This window comes from Neomonachus schauinslandi, chromosome 5, assembly GCF_002201575.2.
Source record: "Neomonachus schauinslandi chromosome 5, ASM220157v2, whole genome shotgun sequence".
Taxonomy (NCBI): Eukaryota; Metazoa; Chordata; class Mammalia; order Carnivora; family Phocidae; genus Neomonachus; species Neomonachus schauinslandi.
In genome coordinates this window covers 126,629,635-126,654,413 of record NC_058407.1, presented here as the reverse complement: position 1 = coordinate 126,654,413, position 24,779 = coordinate 126,629,635, and the positions used below count along the sequence as shown (strand labels likewise).

The 24,779-nt window shown below is 44.2% G+C and overlaps 1 protein-coding gene across 3 annotated transcripts in view; it reads left to right on the top strand.

The window, feature by feature from the left end:
* The first annotated feature begins 15,244 nt into the window (after positions 1 to 15,244).
* Positions 15,245 to 24,779, top strand: part of PROSER2 (proline and serine rich 2) — a 45,959-nt gene continuing 36,424 nt past the window's right edge. Inside the window, exon 1 of one of the 3 annotated variants that reach the window (XM_021696704.1) lies at positions 15,245 to 15,311. The gene's annotated coding sequence lies outside the window, so the exon portion shown is untranslated. The other 2 variants (XM_021696705.1, XM_021696703.1) reach the window with 2 other exon arrangements.

Below are 24,779 nucleotides of genomic sequence, written 5' to 3'. Positions count from 1 at the left end.
AATTTATTTGACAGAGTGAGAGAGAGAGCATAAGCAAGCAGAGTGCTCCCCCACAGAGCAAGGAGCTGGATGTGGGACTTGAACCCAGGACCCTGGGATCATGACCTGAGGCGAAGGCAGACGCTTAAGCGACTGAGCCACCCAAGCGCCCCCCTAATGACCTCTTTTTAAATTAATCACCCTGCTAAAGGCCATCTCCAAATTCAGGCACATTCTGAGGTACTGGGGACAAGAGCTTCACACAGGAATTTGGGGGAACGCAAATCAGCCCACAACGATACCTGACTTCAAAGAGTCCCCTCAAAGTCCCTCAGCTCCTTGCCTGAAACACTGCCCCCGAATCCGTTTCAAATTTATTGTAACAGGTTTCTTTGAAGCAGGATTTTCTAGTCTGACGCCCCTCCCCCACCCCCCACTGAAAACATTAGGCAGGACACGGTGTGTTTAAATTTAGAGGCCAACCCCAAAGGCAACTTGTGGGTCTGTCCGTCTGTTTGTTTTGTCAGAATTACAACTGGGTTCTGTGTGTACACCGAATTGCCCCCACGGGACAACTCTGTCTGGACCTGGCCTCTTCGCTGATAGGCACACTAGGATTTCTGAGAAGCCGTAGACCCAGGCGGGGAGCTGCCTCCCACCAGCACCAGCCAAACCAGGGCAGCTAGCTGGAAACGAAAGCATTCCAGAATTAAGGGGAAAAACTGCACCACCGCTGAAAGAAAAACAAAGGCTCTTGTTTCCTCCCCAGCTTGCATCCTGGGGATTACAGGGGTCTCAAACTGGCAGCATCACAGCCCAGATCTTTGATCGAGCCTGTCCCTCCGGCTCTGGTTCAGGTTTCATCACCTGGGTTGCATACCTTTCCAAAAGAATGGCCTTTCGTCAGGTTTGCCCTGAGTGGCCGAGCACAGACCAGAGGTATCTGCGGAATGGCATCAGTCTGAGGCTCCCTTTCTCAGCTATGTGACTACACCCTGATTCGGATAAACAGCCTCTCATTGCCCCCCTCACCCCACCCCAGGCCTCAGCCCTCCACCCTGGCCACTGGGCTGGGTTCAGAGTCCAGACCTCCTGTTTAAACTGGAGCAGTCCCACACAACGACCCTGAGTTAGGGCCTCACACAACAGTTCCCAGGCAGCCTCCAGAGTTCACACAACCTTAACTAACCCAAGAAAGAAGCCTTCCCTGTGAAAGAAAGGAGTAAAATCTCTTTTCTGGAAACCCTGAAAAGTAGGCAAGAGGCTCTTCTATTGGAGCTGGAGGACGTGTGACTCCGCAGTGGCCCGCCTCCCCGAGCCTGGTGCCATCCTGGGATCTGGGCCCCTGCTGAGCACTGGTGGATCTCAACGGGGACTCGTCATCTGGACCCCGAAGCCTGTCCCTCAGTCGTGACTGCTCTGGAGACTGTGACCTTTCCCGCACTCGGCGCCCGGGGTTTGGGGATTTAGCTGCTCTAAGAATATTGGCTGGGCACCTGGCTTGCAGCCAGTCACCCACTGGTCATATCGCATTCTCTGAGGGTGCTAAGGCTCTGGCCCATTCCCCGAGCTCCTGGGGGCCCTTTTAAGGTGGCAATACACATCAATGACTCAGAATCCAGCGCATCTTGCTAGACTCTCCCCTTGTGTCCTTTCCTCCAGCGCCCATCAGACTTGCTGCCTCTGATTCCAATCACCATCCTGCTCCCTTGCCCACCAGCCTTCTGCCCCCAGTGCTTGGCCCCCTAGCCTCTTCCTTACCCGCTTCCACTTGGTTTCACCTCTTCCAAATCAGTTTCATTTTTGAAACTTGAGCTTCAACCTGAGTTCATTCCTTGTGGCAGGTGCGAAGGGGAATGAATGTTCGGCCTTGGCTACAGAGAGCTGGGAGATCCGTGGGGGGTGCTCAGAAACAGGCCCCCCACCAGGCAGAACATCCCAGGCACTATGAAAAGAGAAAGAGGGAGAAAGGAGGAGGTCAAGCTGTTTTGGGGGGACAGTCAGGAAATCTCCACGGAGGAAGTGGCACTTAAGCTGAGGTCTTGAACAGGCCAGGATGGGGGCAATCCCTACAAAGCGGGGAAGCGGGGGCAGCACAGAAAGCGAGAGATTTGAAGGAAGAGGGGATTTGGGGGTCCGACAGAGGAATGTCGCGCTGACGAGGCTGGCTGAACCCGGTGAGCCACTGAGTGTGTGAGTAGAACCCACGATGACGAGTATTTACCAGGCAGCAATAACACCTCACCTTAGGCTTCCTTCCAACTCGACTGCTTATCAACAACAAAGGAACTGAGTCACTCTTACAACTGCAAGATCCCCAAGTTCTTTTATGTCAAGCTTCTGGGTCCTGTTCCATTCACGAAAACCAAAAAAATAGAATTCAGTGGCCTCATATTCATCCCGAGGCTCCCACGAGAAAAGTTAGAAGCTAACTTGTGCCAAGTTAGCAAAGCTCGGGGACAGGGGTGGGTGGCCTTCCTGCCCTTCTCCTGCCCCTCTGAAAGCCGAGGGACCTCAGGCCTTCCCACCTCAACCTCTTTCCTCATCCGTTCTGACTCCGAGGTGAAGTGGGTCATCACTTCACAGTCTTGAAGCAGCTGCCAAGAAGGCTCTTTCCCCGGAGGACAGTTTCTGCTGCTCCTGCAAGGCGAGCCCTGGAGACATGGAAAGCCCTGGAGGTGGCCCACAGTGCTGTCAGGGGATAGCGATCAGACCCCAGGAGGGTGGTCACCCACAGGCTGGTGCTAAAATGTCACACGGCCTTGGCACACGCCGATCCTCCTGTTTCAGTTGCTAGATACTTTTTCACTGACTTAAACATACCCAGCTGATGCCACCCTACGGGTATCTCTTCGCTGGGCAAGAGGACAAAGGCTATGTATTTTTAATATACATTTAAATGTCCTTTCTTCCAGCCCCAATCTTTGGGGCTTTTATGGCTTATTATCTGAAATCTATTTTGCCAAAAATCATAGCGTTTCATCTTACTGCCTTGTTTTAGTAACACATTGCCTTTATAGAAACTCTGTCCGGCAGCATCCCTGAATTGGAAAAGGGTTTTTTGTTTGTTTTTTTGAAGAAGGCTACAGACTGGGGATCAGGAACCATGTCCTTCTCCTGGTTCTCTTGGAGCTTCAGTTTCTCTGTCATCTAGTTAATGAATTAGTGTCTGAAAAACATTTTAAGACTGAATCATGGAAACCACTATAGGTCCAGAGCTATAAAAGTAGCTCATCTTAAGCAATAAAAGTATTCTTGTGTGTAACCCAGATTATCTTTTTTTTTTTAAGAATTTACTTATTTATCAGAGAGAGAGAGAGAGAGAGGGCACATGAGCAGGGGGAGGGGCAGAGGGAGAGAGAGAGTGGAAGCAGACTCGCTGCCGAGCACGGAGCCCAACATGAGACTCAATCCCAGGACCCTGACATCATGACCTGAGCCAAAACTAAGAGTGGGAGTCTTAACTGACTGAACCACACAGGCGCCCCTATAACCTGGATATTCTTAATGCACTAAAGGCCCTCATGACTTAAAGATACCTTTTTTTTAGAGGAGGGAAGGACAGACGGAGAGGGAGAGAGAGAATCCTAAGCAGGCTTCCCACTGAGCAAAGAGCTGGACATGGGGCTCAGTCTCACGACCCTGAGATCATGATCTGAGCCGAAATCAAGAGTAGGATGCTTAATGGACTGAGCCACCCAGGCACCCCTAAAGAAACCTTTTAGTAAATGCACTTATGAAATGAAAAATTATTTGGTCCTCTTAGAAATGTTTCAAACATTTCTTAACACAATTTTTTTTTAAAGATTTTATTTATTTATTTGAGACAGAGAGAATGAGAGAGAGAGAGCACATGAGAGAGGGGAGGGTCAGAGGGAGAAGCAGGCTCCCTGCCGAGCAGGGAGCCCGATGCGGGACTCGATCCAGGTAATCCAGGATCATGACCTGAGCCGAAGGCAGTCACTTAACCAACTGAGCCACCCAGGCGCTCACAATTTTTTTTTAACAGAGTAGAAGTTAAAATGGCTTATTCCTTATCATGTCATCACACTTATTAAATTAGATGACTCCTTCCTTACTAGTATACCCTATTTAGCTCTGGAGTCAGATCTGAATTGCTTAAACTATTCAATTTATGAATCTAACCAGGCCTGTTCCTCTTCGGAGCTCATAAGCGCTTCTTCCCAGGAGAGGAAGGGGAAGAGAAAGTCAATGAAAATTAAATGACTTAATTTTGCTCTTTCTAGTTAACTTGGGAAATGAGCTGATGAAAGACAAAACTCAAATCTATTGTGGAGTTGTGTGTACAGGAGGGTCCCCTTATCCATAGGAACATGTTCCAAGACCCCCCAGTGGATGCCTGAAATCAGGGGTAGTACCAAACCTTATATATACTATGTTTTTTCCGTTTTCCTCCTTTGTCCTCTTGCCCATAACTATGATAGAGTTTAATTTATAAATTAGGCAGGTAAGAGATTAACAACAATAACTAATAATTAAATGGAACAATTACACTGACATGCTGTAAAAAAAGTTCTGTTAATGTGATGCCCCTCTCTCCCGCAAAATATCTTCTTGTGCTGTACTCACCCTTCTTCTTGTGATGGAGCGAGATGATAAAATGCCTCCGTGATGCGATGAAGTAGGTGAATGATGTAGGCATTGTGACAAAGCAAGAGGCTACTAGCGACCTTCTGACCATAGGTCAGAAGGAGGATCATCTGCTTTTGGACCACCTTGAATGCGCATAAAGGAGAGGGGAGAACTGCTATATATCTATTAGCCCTTCGATCCTCAAAATGTTGCTTGGAAATGGTCATATTTAAATACCCCATTGATGGGGTGCCTGGGTGGCTCAGTTGGTTAAGCAACTGCCTTCGGCTCAGGTCATGATCCTGGAGTCCCTGGATCGAGTCCCGCATCGGGCTCCCTGCTTGGCAGGGAGTCTGCTTTGCCCTCTGACCCTATCCCCTCTCATGTGTTCTTTCTCTCTCATTCTCTCTCTCTCAAATAAATAAAATCTTAAAAAAAATAAATAAATACCCCATTGAGAACAATTATTCTCCCACCATAATACATGTTTTGCAAGGATGGTCCATCTATTCTTCCTGGGAGAGCCAGAGACAGAAGCGAATGCTGTTCTCTAGCCAGATCTTCTCCTCATCACCTGCACTCTCTTTTTGTCACCCCTGCCAGTCTGGCAAAGGGCTTCCATGTAAAACTGAAGCAACATGTGAAGATGGGCAAGATGATGAAGTCTATGCAACATGAATCCTGTAGCATTATCTCTTTGCAGCTTCTGGGGTTTTGTTTGAATGCAGGGCTTCAGTCTGTCCTGGGAAGACATGCTTTCCATATGTTAGCTTTACTCATGGAATTATTCTGCTTTAGATTTACTTGATATGTGGAAGTAAAGAATCTTTTCTTTTTATATATATATATATTTTTAAGATTTTATTTATTTATTTATTTGACAGAGAGAGAGAGACAGTGAGAGAGGGAACACAGCAGAGAGAGTGGGAGAGGGAGAAGCAGGCTTCCCGCAGAGTAGGGAGCCTGATGCGGGGCTCGATCCCAGGACTCTGGGATCACGACCCGAGCTGAAGGCAGACGCTTAACGACTGAGCCACCCAGGCGCCCCGCAAAGAATCTTTTCATAATTATGTAATGGTACTTTGTATTTGGCATTGAGCAATTCTTTATGGAATCCTTAAAGAAAATGCTGAATCTTTCCATCAAAATCTTAGTGGATTTTTATGCAGTTCTCACCCTTTCTTTAGCTGGGAAATGTGGCTTCTGTTTTTTGTTGTCCCTCTTAGTACCTCCTCAGCTGACTCCACTCAGATGAATATTGAATAAGGTAAGATTTCCCAATTTCTAATGCTTATTACTATTCCTTAAACTCTCATAAAGGTCACACTTTTCCCCAATACTAATTTGAAACCTTGAAAATAGTCAACAGCAGGAGCACAAATCCCTCAACTGGATTTATAGAGAGAAAATACATCCACCAGGACCACTCTTCCTTTTGGGAAGAACTCACGAAGGCAGCTCCCATGAAAAGCAGAGTGCAACAGAATTCTCACTGGGACACTTACTACGTGAGGGAGTTTGAGTAAGCCACCGAACCCTGTTGAGCCTCAGGTTCCTTATCTGTAAAATGGGAAGACTGATACCTTCTAAGACTGTTATGAGAATTAAATGTGTGTGAATGAGTTCTGTAAACTATGAAATGTGATATTAAGATATACAGCATCATTATTACTTATGCCACTGGAATGTGAGAAAGAGGGTCTTCAGGACTTTTAAAGAGCTTCAGAAAGAAGATTAGGTCCGAGAGAGAAGATTAGGAGCCCAAGAAGGAAGCTAAAAGGTGAGGGCAGCTAGAACAACACACACAGCTGGTCCCATGCATGCTCTAGCCTCTATGAAGAACAGGCACCTGACGCCACAGGGCAACATCCTGTTTGTGAACATTATATAATCCAAGAATCTCCATTTCTTTTTTTTTTTTAAGATTTTATTTATTTATTCATGAGAGACAGAGAGAGAGAGGCAGAGGGAGAAGCAGGCTCCCAAGGAGCAGAGAGCCCGATGCAGGACTTGATCCCAGGACCCTGGGATCATGACCTGAGCCGAAGGCAGACGCTTAACCATCTGAGCCACCCAGGTGCCCGAATCTCCATTTCTTAAGGTCACTGTTTTACTTAATATCAAAATTAATGGCTTAGGTTGCCATAATGGCAGAGTCTAGAATACCTTCCTCTATTTCTCTAAGCATATTCAGTGGCATGGGGCTTTGCTTTCTTACCCACATCTCTGCTGTCCTCTGACTGCAAACCATTACACCCAGCTCCATTTTACTTCTCTTTGCTTTCCTGAAAATCATGAGCTATGACCCCTTTCATTCCCCCAAAGAACCACTGGTGTTAGGAGGTTTGGGGGTAGCAGAGGGAATGCCACACAATTAGCAAACATGTCAAACTTCACTGTCCCACATTGCTCTCCCAAAGTCCCATCGTTCCCACATACAGAACGTTCTATGTCTGTGTCTCTCCACAGGCCCTGGTCTTCCATCGTGTCGTTAGCCAGCTCTCCCTGCTTCCCACCCCTCTTGACCCTTCCATTTCCTCCTTTAGGATCCTGATTTCCTTGAGATGCCAGTGGATTGCTCCTTTTCTCATATCATGCAGAATGATTTAGCTGTGTGTGTGTGTGCGTCTATACTTCTCCCATCTCAAGCAGTCTAAGGAAGGAGGTTGGCCTTTCACAACCAAGATAGGGTGTTGGATGGTGAATGAATTTAATGAATGAGATGCCTGGCACACAGTTTAAAACAAGGTTCCCAACTGAAACCAGGGTAGACACTCAGCTTGTTAAGTGGAACAAATAATGCCCAGAGAGGGAGGTTTTTCAGGTCATCGCTATAGAAGTAACATGTGAGGTCAGGCTGATGAATGTCTTTGCCCAGGGAAGGCAGTGTGGACTCTGCTGAAGACTCAACTTTGGGAAAAATACTTCGATTTAATGGATGATTCCAACTGTCAGAGATTGAAAGCCAGGGTGGGAACCAAGAGAGCACAGCTTAAGAATAGTTGTGGGATTAGAACCCAGATGGTAAAGGTTTAAGAAATGAATGGGACATGAAATGATGAAGGCCACACATACGTGTATCCTGTTACATTCTTATGTGAATCATTTTCAAAGTTAGTACGTATTTTTAAAAAAAGCCAAGGGGCGCCTGGGTGGCTCAGTCGTTAAGCATCTGCCTTTGGCTCAGGTCATGATCCCGGGGTCCTGGGATCAAGCCCAGCATCGGGCTCCCTGCTCTGAAGGAAGCCTGCTTCTCCCTCTCCCACTCCCCCTGCTTGTGTTCCCTCTCTTGCTGTGTCTCTCTCTGTCAACTAAATAAAGTAATTAATTAATTTTTAAAAAATAAAAATAAAAAAAATTTTAAAAGCCAAGAGGGAGAAGATATTTTTCACCTATTTCTTTGTTCCTATGACTGGTTTATTCAGGAGTCTCAACGTGTTGGGGCATAAGCATGAATCAATTATTGCTGTCAGTATCTGCCCCCAGCTGTTCTCTGTGAAATTCCCATTTCCCACAGACCAGCAGTACATCAGGGATCAGACTGCCTGGTTTAATAACCTCCCTAACAGTTTTCGTTATTAAACCAGTCTCATTTTTGTTTTTAACATTCAGTTCTAATTATTACAAACAACAACAAACATAAAACAACAAGGGCTGGTGACGATGTGAAGAAACTGGAACTCTCAAACACACGGCTGGTGGGAATGGACCATGGCACAGCCCCTGTGGAAAGCAATATGGCGGTTCCTCAAAACGTCAAACATGGAATCACCGACCGTATGAGTCAGCAATTCCACTTCTGGGTGAATACACAAAACCATTCAAAGCAGATGCTTGAACAGAGACTTGTGCACCCGTGATCACTGCAGCCTTATTCACAAGAGCCCAAAGGTGGAAGCAACACAAGTGTCTATAGACAGAAGAACAAATAAACAAAATGTGGTCTGTCCATACAATGGAATAGTATTCAACCTTAAGAAGGAAGGAATTTTCAGTATATGTTTCAACATGAATGAACTTGAAAATATTACGCTAAGCGAAAGAAGCCAGACAAAAAAGACAAATGTTGTATGATTCCATATATCTGAAGTACCTAGACCAGGCAAATTTATAGAGACAGAAAGAATGGTGGTTGCCAGAGGCTGGGAGAGGGCAGAATAGGGAGTTAGTGTATAATGGGGACAAAGTTTCAGCTTGGGAAGATGAAAAAGTCCTGGAGATAGATAGTGGTGATGGTTGTACAACACTGGGAATGTACTTAATGCCGATAAATTGTACTTTTAACAATGACTAAAGTGATACATTTAAAAATAAAATGATAAATTTTATGTTATGTATATTTTACCACAATAAAAAAATTTAGTCCTAGGCACTTAAAAACTTCCATCTCAAACTCAGTTGCCTGGCTCATTGGCCCCCTGGCAGGCAGCTTACCCCGTTGTCTGCCTCTCAGATTATTTCTGCGTTCCTTCAGGTAGAGCCCCAGAAACTGAAAGGCCCCCTTCCATACAGTTTGAGGGTCTTGGAGATCTGGGTTAGGTGGAGCTGCCCCATCTTACTTTCAGGCTCACTGTGCTTCCCAGTCCTTCAAACCCCGGTACAGTGACCACTCCTGTGAAATATCCTGCCTGGAAGCGAGCTCAAGTCTTCCAAGTGTGTGTCCAAATCTCAGCGGGAAAGAGATCCTGTGCCATGCTCCTCAAATGCTTGCTATGACCTCACCCCACTCAGCTCCTTGTGGCCTGAGGGTAATGTGGGGTCTACACCTTAGCAAGAGTCCATATCCCCATCTTGCTGAACTCCAATCTTTTTTTTTTTTGAGAGAGAGAGAGAGAGAATCTTAAGCAGGCTCCATGCTCAGTATGGAGCCCGACGGGGGGCTCAGTCTCACGACCCTGATATCATAACCTGAGCTGAAACCAGAAGTTAGACGCTTTACCGACTGAGCCACGCAGGCGCCCCTTGAACTCCAATCTTAATGAGTGATTGTCTTAGGACTCTCCCCCATGCTTGGCTGTGGGAATTAGAGGAACCCCTTCTCCTTTGTACTAGGGAGAATTCTAAGATGCCTCCCCAAGACTCCAGCTTCCTGGTGTCCCATCCTTGTATAATCCTCTCCCCTTAAGGATCAGTGGAACCCGTGAACATGATGGAAAGTCACCTCTGTGATTACGTTACATTATGTGGCAAAAGGGATTCTACAGATGTGAGGTCCCTAATTAGTTGACCTGGAGATAATTAGAAGAGAGATTACCTTGGGTGGATACAAAAGGAATATATCTCCCCTCCCCTCCCCGACAGAGGGCAGAGAACAACCTCCCACCGTGAATACTAACTGCACCCCCACAAAGCTTAGGATCCTCAAGCCTCTTCTTAGTTTGGAAGTGGGGCCAATTTGGATTTGTTGACTGTCAGTAAATCCTGAGGAGATAATTCCTGGTTAGTTCCTGGGGATGTCTTCAATTTGGAATGCACGAGGTGGTGAGTATTGTTACCCCTCAGTGGCAATTTGAGGACAACAGGAAACACATCCCACATTTTATTACTCACGGTGAATGGTAGCGTGTGGTGCGATTTCCCTTTTCTTTTCCTGTTGTGATTCTCCATAGGAAGAATTTTTGTTTTTTGTTTTTTTTAGTCCTATTTAAAAATCTGGAAATTAAAATAAAATATTTTAAGCTTATCAAAGAGTGACCGGTAAGGTTTCCCCCATCCTCCCTCCACCAATACTGCAACTTGGAAATGCAATAGGGACACAGTGCCTGAGAGCCTGAAAATGCCCAGGTCTGTAAAGCTGGTAGCCAGACCAGGACTCCGCAGCCCCACTAAGTGGTCACATATCCTGCTGGGTGATTCCTTCAGCTTCACCCTGACTGCAACACGAGGAAAGAGCTCTCTCACAATTCAGGGAATTCACATCCTCAAGTTCAGGGTCAGATCAAGGAGGAAGTTCTACGTGACACTATACTCATCTGTCTTTCCAAAGGTGGTACCTGCTCTGTCTGGGACACAAACTGGACTGAGTCTCGCTAAGTCCTGCTCTTACCTGACCCTCACCTGAGGCTGGTGTCGGCCCGTATTCAAATCTACTGACACCAAAAGGACTTAGGAGGAAGCGGGTAGTTAGTGAAGGTTTGGCGGGAAGAGGGTGAGGGTTACCAGACAGCCTGCACTGGAAACCTCCTAAGACTCTCCTTGAAAAGTCCTTCCCTCAGCAGCTGCCCTACCCCCGGTCTCCTCAGACTCAAGCCATTTCCAAACCCTGTCGGCCCTGCGTCCTCCACCTGTAAACTGAAAACGAGCTGGGCCCAGATCAGCAGCAGCAAAACAAGCTGTCTTCAGCCAAATTTTAACCACCAATTATGCCTCAGGCTTATCTCTGGGGGGAAATGTAGTTCAGCTCAAAAAAATTGTTTTTATTTACAGAATCACCTGTGGATTAACAGACTGTTAGTGATTAACCATTTCATCACCTGAGTCTTGTCTGTGTCTCTCCAAGCCCCCCTAGACTATAAATTCCTTGTAGGCAGGGGGTTTATCTATGCTGTTCACTGTTGTATCTCCTAGGCCTTACCACTGTGCGCTTGCCACAGAAGAGACTGCAAAGAATTTTCAGATGAAGGATGAATGGGTGCCATACATCCTCTTTCCCCGCTCGGACCTCATTCACGGCAGGTCCTAACGCTTGCCTGAGCAGCACTGTTGTTCACCAGGGATCTTCTGGAGACTTGCTTGTCTTTCAGAATGCTTACCATTAAATCGTAGGAATAACTTCTTTACTGTTTTCTTCCATAATTGTTTCTTCCACATGTTTCTCCTTCAGAATACTGCCCTGGAATACAGACATCATCTATTTGCTTTCGGGAAGTATGAAACCATTTCCACTACATTTTTTTCTAGCCTTCCTCTAAATGTGTCACCCAAAAGACCTCCGGGTCATAAATTTTCATCTGCAGAAGTAGAATAATTATTTCTTATTTTTTTAATTATTTTTTTTAATTGAGAAACTTCACTAGGAAATCATTCTTGAAGTGCATCAATGTTTTTCTTTTCCTCCTATTGTCTATCAACTATTTATTGAATGTTTGACAGAAGCCAGGCTCAATGGTATGCACATTGGCATTTACTGTCTCATAAAGAAATATAATATTTACTAGTTTTTGTTGATGTATAAAGTAATACAGAGTCACAACAGAAAATTTGGAACATATACAATACCAAAAAAAAAAAAAAATCGCATAATCAGAGCCAGAAACACTAATTGCCATCAATTCGACAGATTTCCTTCTAATTTTTCCATACATACATGCATTTTCCATGTATGTGGAAATATATTTCCATGAAATAATAATTTATATACAATTTTGTAATGTTCCTTTTGCCCCCCTAACCATATATTTAGATATTTTCTTATGGCCACTAAAAATTCCTCATTTCAAAAAGCTGCAGGATAGTTTATTTCTCCCTAATTTTGGATGTTTTGGTTGTTTCTAATTTTCTGACACTTTAAAAAGGAGATAGTATATATCTTCATGCACAAATCTTTGTGCTTGTTTCTATTTCTTTTTTTTAAACAATTTTATTTATTTATTTGACAGAGAGAGATACAGCAAGAGAGGGAACACAAGCAGGGGGAGGGGGAGAGGGAGAAGCAGGCTTCCCGCGGAGCAGGGAGCCCGATGCGGGGCTCGATCCCAGGACCCTGAGATCATGACCTGAGCCGTAGGCAGACGCTTAATGACTGAGCCACCCAGGCGCCCCGTGCTTGTTTCTATTTCTATAGAATCCTCAGATACGGAATTACAGGATCAAAGTTTATAAACATTTTTAAAGCTGGGAAATATTTTTATAAAATTGCTTTCCAGTAAAGTTTTGTCAATTTATGCTCCCACTGATAGTATATAAAATTTCCCATTTCATTGCATTCCTGTCAGTATTGAATATTAGAATTTAAGAAAATATTCTCTAATAGGTATATTAGGCATTATTTTAAATTTTTACTTTTTCAATTACTAGGTAGTTCAAACACTTTAAAATATAACACACAGGGAAAGAGCTAATTACTAACCATTTTTTTGAGGTAATTTTCCCATTGAGTTATCAAAGTTTTCTTATCAACTATGGGTGTTTTTGTATTGAGGATAAAATTAACTGTCAGATTTGTTACGCACAGTTCTATAGAATCTTTTTTTCTTTTCAAATTTTGTTCACAATATTTCTAGTTGTCAGGATTTAAAATTTTTATGTAATCGAGTCTAATGGTCTTTTCATCTATGATTTTTCCATTTCTTTTCTTCCCTCATCTTGATGTACCATAAATATTTCCTTAAATTTTCTCCTAGTTTTAAAAATCTTTAATGTATCTGAAATTTGTTTTAGCACATAATGAAAGGTAAGGGCTTTACATCGAGTATTTTTTTCAAATTACTAGTTTTCTCAAGCCTATTGAGAATATGCCCCTTTTTCATTTATTTTAGATTACTCTCATCACATCTTAAAGTCTACACTATGTCAATACTATCTTTTTCTGGATTATCGTTTCCATTCTATTATCTCTATCACTCAATATCTGTTACTATTCTATCGTGATACTTTTAAATTATTATAGTCTTGTACTATGTTTCAATTAAAAACAGTGCAATTTGTCATATTTTTCTCCATTTTCACAATTTTCTTAACTCTTCTCATCTGCCACTTATTCAGATAAACGTTAAAATAATTTTGTTTTAGTTTCCCAGGGTAGATGTTAGTAGCCTCATTGTACAGATGAGGAACTGAGTCTGAAAAAGGATAAACAGCTCAAAATCGCACATCTGAGTGGAAGAGACATAAAATAAAATCATTTCTTTTGACATCTCTTTCAGCTCTACAATGTTATAATTTTTAGTAAAGGAAACATGAAAATTACTAACCCTTCTTCTTTCCTGTGTGCCTCCTCTAGTGGCCAAAACAGATATTGCAGTTTCTCGAGCCAATGATCTACAGTAATTATTTTTATAAAACATACACCTACTTTTAGCTTAAATTTTTTTAGTTTATTTTTAATTTACACAAAGTTCATGATATTGTCTGATATTTGGGGGTCATGTATTTCCAGGATTTTCTTAACAAAGAGCAGCCTCGTAAGACATTGATTAAAAACTCAAGTGAATATAAAGTAAAATTTTGTAAATTCCATGGGTTTTAAAGGAATAAAATGGCAGATACAAAGACCCTCCAGATGTTTCTTTGTTCCTTTTTTCTTCCTTGACGTCATGTAAGTACTTTCATGAATAACTATTTTTCAGTTACCCCTCTAAGCCATTTCTTGTTTTCTTACTTTCCATCCTGTTGTTCTAGTCCCTTTGTGTTATTCGGTGGCACAAAGGCCTCTCGACAGGGGTGCAGTGGGGACCGGAAGCCAGCCTGTGTTCGGGTAGTCACTGTGGGGCCCTGGCTAGGTCCGCACCAGCCCAGAGGAAGGTCCACCTGTTTGTAATTCCCACAAAGCTCTGGGGTGTGCTAGGCAGGGGCTGCCTCATGGCCCCACAGCCACCGGGTTGAAACCTGTCTCACTTATTTCCCTCGTCGTTCTGTCTCTTCTTTTGGTGGTGGTGGTGGTGTTCGGGATCTTTTTGATCTTTTTTTTTTTTTTTTTGCCTTTTCTCCTTCTTCCTTCCCAATCCCACCATCCTTCAATTTCTTCCTTCTTATCTCTTCTTCACCTGTAAGAAAAGATACTGAGTAAAATTTAATTTTTACACAAAAGATAATGTGTAAATCAGAAATTTTAAGTAAACTTTAAAGATTAAGCCAAACATATGTTTATACATCATGAAAACCCAACCAAGCAAATAGCACAATAATAAAAAGAAAAAAAAATTCTGGGAAGCACTTGACAAAATGTCTTTTTATCTGAAATCCTTGTCTATTTTACCCCTCACCAGCAGGTGTTTAATAGTCTCTGACTTTTAGTAAGCCCTTTCATGCTAAATGAATTAGTATTTAACACAATATGGGACACAATTTGGAAAAAAAAGAAACATAAACAGCAGAAAGCTTAGGCCCATTATTCATCAGGGATTAAGGACTGACAATATTGATTCTCTCCTGGATTTGGGTCAGAAAGAGGGGGGTAATAGTACTTGCCTAGTTAACTAGCATGTTGGGTAGATTAAAGTGCTTTGTAAACATTAATTAAAGATGCAGGGAGTTAGATGAGGCCAGTGTGTTATTAGTGAAAAAAGGTCTCTCTCCTTTAATCAGGTGTGTCTTCCAGGGGAGGGCAAAGAAATGAGCTAAGGACTAAGGTATTGGGGCTCTCAGCCCTGAGCGCCGCCCGTGACTCAGCCCTGCCGTGCCGCCAACCACTTCCTTCCTCAGTTTTCTGTACAATGGGGATACACCACACACAGCATTTTGGAATATAGGTTTTGTAATGTCTGCCAGCGGAGTCCCCAACAAGCCCTACAATTAATAAAGCCCCGTAACTCCTGCTTTCTGCCTCCCTCCGGAGCTGTGCCGCCCGGTGGAAACACTGGTCCCATTAGCTCTCAACAACTTGAGGAGAACCTTCCACAACCAGCTGTTAACCTCGGTCGGTATTTCCGCGGCGATGGAGAGAAGAAGAAAATAGCACCCAGCAATGGGGTCAGAAGCTCCGGGAGGAGGCTCGTCGCCTCTCTGAACCACAGTTTTCCCTCGGTGTAAAACGGGGCACAGAATCAGAGGCTTGTTCTAAGGGTTACGTGAAATAATGGGTACGTTCACTGTCTTTTCCGAAGGTAATAAAAGTTCTATACTTGGGAGTTAATTACCACTAAATAGAACATAAGCTCTCAAAGCTGACGACGATGCAGCGGGGGAAACAAGTCTCCTTCGGAGCTCCAGACGCACACCCCTACTGCTCTTCGCGGCGGGTGTAACTCGGAGAGGTCCCCAATTCAGACCTCGCGCGGAGACCGAGGACCCCCCCGCCCCTCGAGAGGCGGCCTCCGGGCAGCAGCGGCGTGCTGGGGCGCCTGTCCCTTTAAATGCCCAGCCCGCGCGCTGTGTGTTTTGGGGGGCGCGGGGAGCGCGCGGCAGGGCGGTGCAGCGCGCAGAAGCGGGCGCGCGGCGTGTGGGGCGGAGGGTGGGGGTGGAGCGCGCGTCGGCGGTGCGAGCGCCGGGCAGGCGTGGGAGCGCGCGGCGGGGAGCGCGCGGCGGGGAGCGCGCGGCGGGGAGCGCGCGGCGGGGAGCGCGCGGCGGGGCGGCCTGGGACTGTCGGTGAGAGGCGCGCGCGCTGGCTGACGGGCGGGCAGGCGGCGGGAGGGCTCTGGGTCCCAGTCCGGGTGGGCACATGCGGTCCCCGGCGCGGGGGCTCCTTCCAGGTGAGTTTGGACTTTGCGATCCCCGACTGGGTCAGGGCGGCGGGCGGGCGCCCTGGCAGCCGGTGCCTTCGCCAGGCACGTCGGTGAGCGGGGCGGCGTTTGGAGTCTGTAGAGGGAGGCTTGGGCTCGGGTGGGTTTCGGATAGACAAGGGTGACCCCCTTTTCTTGTGGCCCGGCTGTCTGCACTTCCCACGCTTCCCTGCCGGCGCCCCGGTTGCGTGGATCTCTTCTTGCGCGCTACTCTCCTCCACATCGCTTGCCCAGCCTCCTGGAAGTTAGGAAAGACGCATAATCCGAGGGACCGTCGTCGACCCGGTGGCCTCATCTACGGGGAAAACAGTGCCTCCTTTGGGATTGCAGGGGTTCGTGTGCGCCCAAGGTCGGAGGAGGTGCGGAGAACGCGGCGCTTTTCGGCTCCGAGGTTGTCCTGTTGGGGGGCGCGAGGTGGTCCGAGGCACGTGTTTAACTTGGGGCGCAGAGCGGTTACGGGTTGTCCCTCACACCTTTCCGCGGTCCCCACGGCCCCTCCCCGGAGTCGTTGGAGACTCGTAGCCGGACTCGCCGCCGCGGCCCTCGAACTCCCGGGAGCTCTGCCCCTCACGTTGTGGACAGGAGGGTAGGAGCCTCTCATATTGACAGGAGGTAGCCAAAGCCACCTGTTAAACTTGGGTGCAAAGTGACCACTAGATTTGGGTCCCCACCCCCGCTCTTCCAACCCCCGATCGCCAGCAGGTAGCTGAATCAAGTGGGAATGCGTAGGATCCGCAGTGAATCGGGCCGGGAGGGATTTAAAAAAGAAGAAAATGGGACCCGATGTGATGCAGTTTAACAAAAGGCAATACAATAAACTCCAGTATTTCTCCAAGGCTTTGAAAGTTTCCCAGTATTGTTTTACGGAGTCTAAATTTAAGCATCTAACCTTTTTTTTTTTTTTTTTTTTTTTTTAACCGCAGGAACTAACCTCAGAAAATTCTTAACTCTTTGCCAGGCAGGATAGTTGATACAGAGCAGAAAATTTACAGTGAGTAAAGAAAAGGAGTGTTTTTTTGTGCCTTACCCCCGCCCGGGCCACCCTCCCAAACAGTAAAACAAACGTTCAGGTCTGTTGCAGGGAGACTGTAGGAAGAAAAGTTCCTTCTGGCTCCAATTTTAATGGAGAACTTTTTTTTTAAATCTGTATTTCTGAAAGAAACAGAAATACCAAGCCAGGTGTAAGTGTAAACTTGAGAAAGATGCTCACAGGAGAAATGTTTATTAAAGATGCTTTTCTACTTTGTTTTGTTTTTTTTTAAAGCACTGCATACATAGGGCTCGAGCATGTACTAAAAAGTTAGCCCTCAGAGTTCCACGCCTGAATGTTACAGATTGTTTTTCTAGGTGGAGGAGGTATTTTCGTTGGTGAGGCCAATGTGGAAATACAAACAAATGCCCTGTTTACTTGGGATTGGGTGGGAAGGACGGAAGTTGTCTAAAATCTCTCTTGCCAAACTTTACAGTGTATGTATGGAATCCTGTATATTTTCTTGCCCAAACCAGTAATAGCCACTTTTAAGTGACTGGATAGGTTCTTTGGTAACAGCATTTCAGATGAGCTTTTCTTTGAAAATTTTGGATGCTGATACTCTAAAAGCAACACATTTTCTCCATTACTAAAAATCAGGAAGCCAAAAATTAGAGTAACATTGGCTAGTAATAATTTAGAGAAGGCTGGAAGGATGAGAGGTGCTTTTAAGAAGATTTGAGTGTGTCAGGCACGATGACGTCCTTAAGTGTGGGCACCGAGTGCTCTTTAATTCATTCAGCGATATTTGAAGACTGACCACCTACACCGTGCTGAGTACTGAGTTCGTCTTTGGGCACACAAGCATATCTAGGTTACAGCCATATGGCCCAAACTGATTAAAATCAGATCAAGTAAGCCTTCATCAGGAGCTGAAGATACACCTGGCCCCGGTTCCAAAGTTCTCAGACACCTAAGGAGTCTATAGTTGGCACCCTGTGTTGATTCTAAAGATCATCTCAAATAACTAACTGCATGAGGTGTAGTGGAGCCTTGAAGCCTGAAGGGAGAGAGGTGAAAGGTTTGGGTGGAGCAGAGCTAAGAGCAGGGGAGCCTCTGGAACAAAAGTTCAAGGGCATCTTATCTACATGTTTGTGGGACAGCCGCCAGGGACACGGAGGCCATTCGGGGGTAGGTGCCAGGGAATCCTAGGAGCATCCCAGAACTTGAGCTCTCTGCTTTGCCGAAGGGCAGCATTGCGTTTCAGTTTCCATTGGTGGGAGTGCTGCTTCATAGCTGCCTGCGTGCTCTAGGGAAGGATGTGTCCTGCCACCCTGGCTCTGACACAGGGCAGCACGTCCGTCCCTCTTGAATCTTTGAGTGCGTCTGCTGGCCATTGCAGAGAAGCCTCTGTCCACACTGACACAGCAGGCTCAGTATCGTGGAATCACTGGTAGTAGCCTCCGTCTGTGGAAAGCCACAGTGATGCCCTTGTCCCCCTTCTAGGCTCACAGCATTAATACTGAAACCTATTTTAAGAAAGTAGGTGCTGGGTTTATAATCTATGCAGTCAAGCTTGGTGGCAAAGGAATGTGTAGGGCAGAACATTCCACCTTGTTGGAGAGAGACGCGATAGTGCTTTATGAATGCAGATCTTCAGACTGGATATTTCCAAAGATCCTAGCACTGTGAAGACTTGAATCTCCTTATTTTTTTAAAATTGTAGTTAAATATATATAACAACAAATTTATCATTTTAAAGTGTACAAATCAGTAGCATTAAGTACATTCACATTCTATGTGCTTGAGAGTGTTTTCTTTAATTTTTTTCTGTGAGGTCTGCAGATATCCATTAAATGAAACGTATTAATTGAATTCTTCCTCACTAACTTTGTGCCTACTTAACATGTCAATAATTGAGAGAGGTACAGATCATCCCCCACTTAATGATTTTTAGACTTTACAGTGGTACGAAAGTGGTATGCATTTAGTAGAAACCGTACTTGGGATTTTGAAGTTGGACCTTGTCCCGGGCTAGCGACGTGCGGTCAGTCCTCTCTTGGATGCTGGGCGGTGAGCCGCAGATCCCAGGCAGCCAGCAATCACGAGGGCGGACGACCCATCCCGACAACCATTCTGCACCCATCACTGTTCTGTTCTTCAGGTGTAGCATTCAGTACATTACATGGGATAATCAATACTTTATTATCAAATAGTTTTTGTATTAGAGGATTTTGCCCAACTGTAGGCTAATATGAGTGTTCTGAGTACATTTAAAGTAGGCTAGGCTAAGCTAAGCTATGATGATCAATAGGTTATGTGTATGAAATGCACTTTCAACCTAATATGGATTTATCGGGATATAACCCTATCATAAGTCAAGGAAGATCTGTACATTGAAAGATAACACTGAAATGGGGGATTTGTCACTATCTCCCTGTGTTTTGAGCTAGAAAATATTCTGAGACTTTGTGCATACAACTTTATATGTGAAAATCTAACAGTGTGCATCTGTAAGTTTATATTGGTAGATACACAGTGTCTAATAGGAATTGAGCTTTTATTATTACATAGTTACTTTCATCACTAATGAGGATTTTTGCCTTAAAATCTATCGTGCCTGATGTAATATAGCCAGAAGTGACCCTCTCATTGTTGCTGTTGTGAATAGTGGCTTGATGTTATCTTTTCCCATCATTTTCTTTTAAATGTCTTTCTTGAGGTATAGTCAGTAAACTGCACATATTTAAAGTGTTTAAAAAGGGGAAAAAAGTACATTCACAATGTTGTGCAACCATCACCATTATCTAATTCCAGAACTTTTTCATCACCCTGAAGGTTTCCCATTCCCATTAAGGAGTCACTCCCCATTTCCTCCCACTCTAGCCTCTGGCAACCACTAGTCTGCTTTCTTTCTCTATGGATTTCCCTGTTCTGGATATTTCCATGTAAATGGAATCATATAGCATGTGGTCCTTTGTGGCTGGCTTCTTTCACTTAGCAATGCTTTCAAGATTCATCCATGTGAGAGCATGCATCAGTACTTCATCCCTTTTTTATTATTTATTTATTTTTAAAGATTTTATTTATTTATTTGAGACAGAAAGAGAGAGCGAGAGAGTGTACAAACAGGGGGGAGGGGCAGAGGCAGAGGGAGAAGCAGACTCCCCACTGAGCAGGGAGCCTGACCCAGGGCTCAATCTATCCTAGGACCCTGGGATCATGACTTGAGCCGGAGGCAGATGCTTAACCGATTGAGCCACCCAGGTGCCCCACTTCATTCCTTTTTTAAAGGCTGAATAATATTTCCTCGGATAGACCACAGTTTGCTTATCCATTTTTCAGTTCATAGGCATATGGGTTGTTTCCACCTTTTGGCCGTTGTGAGTAGTGCTGCTATGAACATCCGTGTACAATTTTTTGTTCAAACACTTGTTTTAAATGTTTTGGGGTCTGTACCTAAGAGGGGAATTCCTGAGTAATATGGTAATGCTGTGTGTAACCTGTCAAGGAATCACCAGACCATTTCCCCAGCAGCTGCACCATTTTACAGTCTCACCAGCGATGTATGAGGGTTCCGGTTTCTCCACATCCCGCCAACACTTGTTTGTGTGTGCGTGTGTTGAAATTACCATCCTGGTGGGCATGAAGTGGTGTCTCACTGTGGTTTTGATTTGCGTTTCCCTAATGACTAATAGTGTTGAACATCTTTTCATGTGCTTGTTAGCCACTTAGAGGCCTTCTTTGGAGAAATAACGATTCAAGGACTTGATTCTCTTTTGTATTTGCTTTTATATTGCCAAGATCTTGCATGTGCGTAAGTGTAGTTATTTTTATAGGGCTTGGTTTGTCTATTATATTCCTTCTCAAACGTTCATTCTGTTGTTTTGGGGGTTTTCCCCCTGCTTTCTTTTTCAAGCTTCTGCTGTTCCTCCTAGGAGACTGTCTGAAGAGTGCTTTGAAATATTTCATATTCTGCCTAATTTAGTTATTGTTCCAAAGGCCTGGGTTGGTTCCTTTGTTCATTCAGCAGTATTTGTAGACTGGCCGCTGGCATTGTATTGTGCACTGAGCTAGTCACTGGGTATACAAACATACCAGTCCTCATATGCTTCTCTTTTGGATGTCTGCAGATACGTTTTATTTTTCTTAATTAACAGATTAGTAGAGCCTGGCATAGGGAAAAAGAGCAGCACTCAACTCGAGGTGGTGAGGGAGTCCGTCTCACGTTTTGTAGGGTTCACCACCTCCTGTTTCTGGAACTTGGGCTCCTGGTCTGTGAAATTTGGGGTAGGACTAAATGACTTCTCCAGCCCCGAAGACTTTGAAACCGATGATTATAAGTTAAGGATTCATGACCGTTTTCTTTTGCACACCTAATTCTGTAAGCGTACTGAAAATAGTTTATGTTGCCCAGTTTACTTAAAGGAACTCTCTTGTGTGGAAAAAAAATAATGCTTGTGTTCCTTTCCACTAGACAACACAGGTGAATTTGGTCGATTGCTTTCTTCCAAAATGGTGCACTTGGTATTTTTCTGTAAAGATTCAGAGGGTTTGAAGAGGTTTAGTGAGCATTTAAGTTCCTACCATGGTAGGCACAACTGGGAATGTGGACATGGATAAGGGGTGGACCTTGCCTTTGAGAAATTCATGATCTAATAAAGGAGATAGGATAAATGTCCAAAGGAGTCAATAGCAGCGACCCTCTGCTCTCTTTTGGGAGCAGAGGACAGAGATATTCTTTCCTTCAGGGCATCAGAACACCTCTTGGAGAAGGTGACATTGAAGCTGGGCCAACAAGGGGACGATACTGGAAAATCAGAGTGGTGGAATGGTGGCTTTGATTATAATGCTGAGGAGGTTAGCCTTGTATCTGGGGGCATTAACCATGAAAGACAGCAGGTCTTATCTTCTGGCTTTACTGTGGAGTAGACTTTTGTATACCCAGGGAGTAACTTGACATTGAACAGGATGTTCAGGGTTGAGGAATGGAGGATAGAAATATGAGATAAGATGGTACAAACAGGGGGTTGGCACTGAAAATGTCAAATCTTGAATAGATGTTTTGGTGCAAGAAGAGTTTAAAAAAGCATTATTCCTGAGTGGAGAACTAAGAGTGGAGAACTCTTTCTGACTTGCCAAATTGACTTAGGGCTTCGGACCTCAGTTTCCTCACCTGGTAAACTGCCCTCCACACACACTAGATAACCAATGACTTCGGTGACTGAGGTCCTGCTAATGCAGGCAACTTCACTTTATGAATCAGATGTCTTTACAGTGTATCTGAGGTACATATGTTGTGTAGTAGACTTTTTTCCCTGCAGACTCCTATTGTGATTTTATTGATTTTTTTTTTAATTTTATTTTTTCAGGGGGGCGGGGGGAGGGACAGAAGGAGAGAGAGAATCTCTGGCAGACTCCATGCCTGACGCTCAATCTCAGGACGCTAAGATCATGACCTGACCTGAAATCAAGAGTTGATCGCTTAACAGACTGAGCCTCCCAGACGCCCCTCCCATTGTGATTTTAGAGGTGTCTTCTGAGGAAAAACATTTTTTTTAAAGATTTTATTTATTTGTTTGACAGAGAGAGAGAGAAAGCACAAGCAGGCGGAGTAGCAGACAGAAGCTGAGGGAGAAGCAGGCTCCCCGCTGAGCGAGGAGCCTGACGTGGGACTCAATCACAGGACCCTGGGATCATGACTTGAGCCAAAGGCAGACGCTTAACCGACCGAGCCACCCAGATACAAAAACACTTTTGTATCGACATGTAGTAAATCATACTTGAGCCGCAATTTCATTTTAGGGAATATATTTTTTTTTGCCATGACTAGTTATCAATTCTATTCTAAGAACATTAGGTTAACCATATAAAATTACCAATATTCAGCTACTTTCGGCCTATGCATATGGCAACTTCATAGGATTCAATCTAATAACTGTGGCCCAGTTCTTAGACCCTTCCCTTTTCAACCGTTGTAAGAATGTAGTCAGTGAACTGGAAAATTCACAGAAAAACACAGTGTATTTAAATATTGTGTTTCTTAGCTAATTCCCATTTTTTCAGGATGAAAGTTCTTACAGACGGTGTTCCCAGAAGGTGTCTAGGAAGAGTCTGGAGAGAAGAAGAGAGCCTTTGTATATACATCCACAGCAGCAGGGCTAGCAAAGAAGTCTTGGAAGATGAGGTTAAAGGTCCAATGCAGTGGGTTGACCCAGCGGGATGTCTTGCGTGAGCTTTGCTCCCTGCCTGGCTTGGATTTAAATCTATTCAACTTGAGATAAGATATGTCAATCAGATCTCTACTTCCAATCTAACCAGGTGTTATAAATACCAATACTAGATGAACATACTCTACCTTGGCTTTATTTTTGTTGTGAGGATGAAAGAAACATTTAGATAAGAATTTTGAGCTTCTCAGAAAGAAACAGTATTATACAATAATAAGGCATAATTATTAGTTCTAAGTAAAAAGTATGACATTTTATTTCACCCTTGTAGCAGGTAGTGGGTGCTCTGGTAATATTTGCTGAATAAATTCAGAGAAAGCACACAAACTTATTTAACAAAAGTAGAAGTTAAATGGGGATTTTCTTCTTTAAAAAAAAAATTTTCCTTAAGAATCCAGAAATATGCAATAGGCATATAGAATGTCAATTTTTTTGATTAGCTAAGAATTAAATTTGAAGTGTCCATCTTTGTATACATTTGTATACAAATGAAATTTGTAATTCATCAGGTAGAACTAGACTTTGCTCTTGTCGATGTTTTTTTGTTTGCTTCCTTGTGTTGCAAGGGTCATTCCTTTTTGTTACAAGGAACTCATCTGAGATCTAGTCAAGGTTGTTTTCAGGTGAGGTTTCACTTCAGGAAAATCTAATTTCCACATCTTCTGTTCAGTGATAGGAAACGGATAACAGGAGGCATCTTCCCTTAGGGCCTGTTAACCCATCCTAGCTAGGTGAGGCCTCAACCCTGAACTTGTTTGCTTAAGTGTAGACACATCAATTACTCTCAGGTGCTGCCAGGCCCTCAGTAAATTACCACCTCCTATAAACAGCTGCAATTATTCACAGTTGAGACAGTCTGAAATCTTGCTTTTCAACATCGTTCAGAAAGAGCTTTTCAAAAGAAAAAAGGTCTAAATGAAAGCATGATAATTGTTCCGGAGAAGTAGAATTACTAGCCTTTAAAATGTGTAATTGTATTTAATACACTTGAGTGCCAGTTAGAGTTTAAGGTCCTAAATTCTTACAGCAGACATTTCAGTACTAAGGGAAAAAACCCAACTCAGAGAAAAAGCAAAAAATCACGTGTAAGGAATTGTAAACTGTTGGCTGCATTAACATTTTAAAATTTCAGGGGCGCCTGGGTGGCTCAATCGTTAAGCGTCTGCCTTCAGCTCAGGTCCTGATACCCAGGGTCCTGGGATCGAGCCCCGCGTCGGGCTCCCTGCTCGGCGGGGAGTCTGCTTCTCCCTCTGCCTCTGCTCCTCCCCCTGCTCATGCTTTCTCTCTCTCTCTCTCTCTCTCTATAAAATAAATAAATAAAATATTTTTTTTTAAATTTTTAATTCCAGAACAAAACTAAATCTAACTCTTAGCACCAACCAACTTCTATCTGAGGAGGACTTTCCCCTATCTTCAGGGCTGGGGTCCAGTCGGAGTTTGCCAGTTGGCTCAGTCAATATTTTTTGGAAGCATTCTTCTCTTTCCAAGGTTTTTGTTTTCTTGACACTGAAATTCAAAGAGCCCATGCTAAAGAATAGTAACTACATATTTATTTTACTTCAGCTGTTTATTTGTTAGAGGCTTATTTTTTAAGTTAATCTTGGGTATGGGTTACACACAGTTGTACCC